General features: G+C 40.3%; 1 pseudogene; it reads left to right on the forward strand.

Moving 5' to 3' along the window:
• The first annotated feature begins 2513 nt into the window (after window positions 1-2513).
• On the forward strand, window positions 2514-3081 carry LOC115508342 (annotated as a pseudogene).
• Window positions 3082-4227: the final 1146 nt, after the last annotated feature.

Consider the following 4227-nt stretch of genomic DNA (forward strand, 5'->3'; position numbering starts at 1 on the left):
TTTTCTTTGCTTATAAATACATATACATTTTTAATCCAGCAATTTTACTTCTAGGGCTTTATCCTGAAGAAATACTCACACATGTGCATGTGTGTGCGTGCACGTGCACGCACACACACACACACACACACACAGTTGAATTATCCAAGAATTGTATTTTGGTGAAACACGTTTGGTATATTTATACTGTGAAATATGGTTACCTAGTGACAATTAGCATTAATGTCTTTCTGATAGTTAATCTTAGGTAATAGAGTAACGGGTGACTTTTTAAATCTCTAAACAACACTTTAATACATTTCTAGTTGTGTCCTGACAGGAGATTTTTAATATGTTCTTAACTTTTGGACATTTTCTGAATTTTTCACAGAAAGCATATACTGTTTTTTTATTTTTGGAAGATATGGCAAAAATTATTTTTATATTATTTTGTGATGGATAGAAATAAAAAATCTCATCACAAATAACCTAACAGAATACCCACAATTCAATTATGAGCAGTGTCATTTATGGTCAAGTTTTTCATTTAAAATGCAAAAGATATACCTAGTGCCCATATCTTTCTAAATATGATTTCATCTTTTTTATTTTATTTTATTTTATTTTATTTTATTAAATATATTTTATTGTCAAATTGGTTTCCATACAACACCCAGTGCTCATTCACCTTTTGTATTTTAAAGTAAGCTCTGTGCCCAATGTGGGGCTTGAACTCACAACCCCAAGATCAAGAGTTGCATGCTCTATCAACTGAGCCAGTCAGGTGCCTCCGATTTCATCTTTAAAAAAGAATCAGGGCTCCTTGGAGAAACGACTGAGACCGGGGCTCAGGCAGGGAAAGCACAAGATGAGCCAGGAACATAGGAACATTTTGATGTACCAGAAAATATGGAAATGAAAAAAAAAAAAAAACAAAAGAGAGATGGGAATGTGTTAAAAGGACATAGGAGCTGGTTTCAAGGAGAGCCCAGTGGCCATGTCTGGGAAAATTTTTGAGCTAAAGATAAACCAGGAGAGTAAAGGATTATTAAATAAAATTAAATAAAATCATTAAATAAAATAGGAATCCATCAATTCATGCTGATGATAGATAACTAAATAAATGGGGCTGAGCAAGGGAGGGCTTTTCCTTACAGTGAAATGCAGATTGAAAGTGTGGAGGGAGGGGCACCTGAGTGGTTTAATCAGTTAAGCATCTGACTTGACTTCAGCTCAGGTCATAATCTCATGGTCTGTGAGTTTGAGCCCCGCATGGGGCTCTGTGCTGACAGCCAGGAGCCTGGAGCCTGCTTCCGATTCTGTCTCCCTCTCTCTCTGCTCCTTCCCCACTTGTACTCTGTCTTTCCCTCTCTCAAAAATAAACATTACAAAAAAAAAGTGTAGAGGGAGGTAGAGTTGAAAGGTCACCATTTACCAACCATCATAGTGAAGAATGGTTTGGGCAAGAAATCGCAATGATCGCTAAATTTACAGGGGGGGTGGGGAGGGGAAGCTTGATGAGGAACGAGATATTTACTCAATTCTAAAGTGTCTCTCCATAAATTGCTTGTTAATTGTAAGGGAAAATAGTAACTATACAGTGGAGAAACTGGACAACACTTGGATCAATTGATCAAAATTAACCAACAGGGGGCAGATTGACATGGTGTGCTTCCAGATATGATACGCAGAGAAAAACAAAACATCACTTTTGTGCTATTCTCGCAGGGGACCCATGACCTGAATCAAGTCATGAGGAAACACCAGACAAGTCTGACTGAAGAGCATTCTACAAAATAACGGGCTTATATTCCTTATATTCTTTAAATACATCAATGTCATGAAAGACAAATACTAAAGAATCGTTCCAGATTAAAGAATATTAAAGAAACATGACAACCTGAGGCATGTGTGATCTTTGGTAAAAGCTTTTACTAAAGGGGGGGATGCTATAAACAATTTATTGGTATGACTGACAAAATAGGAATATGGATTGCAGAGTAAAAAAAAAAGTGCAGATCAAGGTGAGACTTCTTGATTTGAAACTGTTTTGTGACTACGTAGGAAAATATACTTGTTCTTAGGAACTGTACAATGAAGTATTAGGAGCATAACAAAGGCATGAGCTATATAACCTCAAATGGTTCAGAGAAAATAAGTAAGTACAGAGGGAGAGAAGGAAAATGTGATGAAATGTAGAAACAAAATGATTATTCTGGATAAAGGTGGTATGGGAGTTCTCTGTAATTTTGACAGCTTTTCTTTACATTTGAAGTTGTTCAGACTTAAAAGTTTAATATGCACATAGTCGTAGTCATGGGCTTGGTTTTAATTATTTTATCTCAAACACACACACACACACACACACACACACACACACTTAACTGAGATATTGAGATACGTGGAAGCAATTTATCTGGGAGAGGGGAATAAGAAAAGGACTAATTTTGGAGTGTAGAGGCATGTCTCTCAGTTCTGACTTAATGGAGGACAGGAAGGTGAGTAGACCATGGTAATGAGTCTCAGAAATGGAAAATGGTGACCCAGGCTAGAGAGGTGAATATTGAGAGTCCTGAGAGGTCAGTTTAATGTCAGACATGGCCCATGGATATGGACATGAATGTGGTCATAGTAAAATGGAACTTCCAGATTATAAATGATGAAAAGATAGAAGGGACACCATTAGAACCTGCCCAGGAGAAGCTGGCTGCATGAGGGCTAAGGGATCCACGGGGCCACAATGAGGCTTAGAGAGACATGGGCAGCTTTACAAACAATGTTTCCTTTGTTGGTGCATTATTTAAAGAAGTAGGGGCACCTATGTGCCTCAGTCGGCGAAGCATCCGACTCTTGATTTTGTTTCAGGTCATGATCTCACAACTCATGGGATTGAGCCCCACACTGGGCTCTGCACTGACATCACAGAGCCTGCTTGGGACTCTCTCTCTCCCTCTCTCTGCCATTTCCCCACTTGCTCATGCTCTCTCAAAATAAATAAATAAATAGACTAAAAAAAAAAAGAATTAAATGGGAGATTTGCTGCATTTGTAGTAGCTGTAGGGGCTGAATATCACTTGAAAGAAAGATAAGGAGCATCACTGAAGATAATACCTACAAGTATCTTAGTGGCTTCTTAACTCTCTTATAAAAATAAGACTTCTTCACTGTAAAACAACAACAACAAAAACCCAACAAAATGGAAAATGGCGGACCTATGTGTTTACAGCACGTCACCTTGTTAGTCTGATTTCTTTTTCTCCTGATGAAACGCTCGGGAGCAGAGGCCATCCACACACTGGTACTTCATCTCCTTTGTTTCAGTTGCTGAATCTCATCAGCCAACAAACTGATATCGTCAATCCCTTCTTTCTCCATCTTAATTCCAAATCAAACTCCTGTCTGGAAATTCAAATTTTAGTTCAAATTTCAATAGCCTGTATAGGCTTATTTTTCTGTTGTGAACAAACAAACTAACAAAAGTCCTATATTTTTGAAGCTGGACAGTTTGAAAGCTGCCCGTCAACACACAAGCAAACAGACCGCCATTGAAGAGGAAGCTTTCTCGTGAGGAACAAGGCAGAGCTGCCTGGCATAAGTGGAATAGGACTGTCACAGCCCTCGGGAGTTATGGTTACAGACGGAAACACATTTTAGAATGGTAGGTGATCTTTCTTTTGTTTCTGTTTTCCCTGCAGAAAACTTTATTGTTTCCATTTGGCCCACAGCTTAGGACAGGGCTCCAGGGTGTTGTGGCTTCCAGAGAGGCTCAGGCAGAAGCTCCCCCACCAGGGTGTTGCTGGAAGGACTGCTCAAGAGCCGCCTGGCTCAGGAGGCTCCTAGTTGTGCTTGAGGGTCCACTCTCCCTGCCCAGCCTGCAGGCCAGCCAGCCTGCAGAAGTGAATCAGATTATCACTATGTTCCTGATGAGTTCACTTCCTCATCTGAGAAGTGGTTCTCCAGGAAGTCACAGGGTTCTGCTCCGGCAGAACCCAGGGCATACAAATCCAAAAGGACCCACTTCGGGTTCTTCTCTAGAACATGGTGGCTCCCGTGGTGTCCTGGGTTTTACCCCACTCATCTTGGGACAGCTTCTACAAGTCCTTGAAGAGGACGTGGCTGCTGCCCTGGTTTTGCATCTTCAAGACGTACTCAGCGCCTTCATGCTTCTAAGCCAACTCGTGTAAGAAGTCACCTGCTCCCTCTGTGGCCACATCCTCGAGGTGGAAATAGAACCCCAAAGAGAGGTAA

The sequence above is a fragment of the Lynx canadensis genome, chromosome A1 (genome assembly GCF_007474595.2).
Source record: "Lynx canadensis isolate LIC74 chromosome A1, mLynCan4.pri.v2, whole genome shotgun sequence".
NCBI classification, from domain to species: Eukaryota; Metazoa; Chordata; class Mammalia; order Carnivora; family Felidae; genus Lynx; species Lynx canadensis.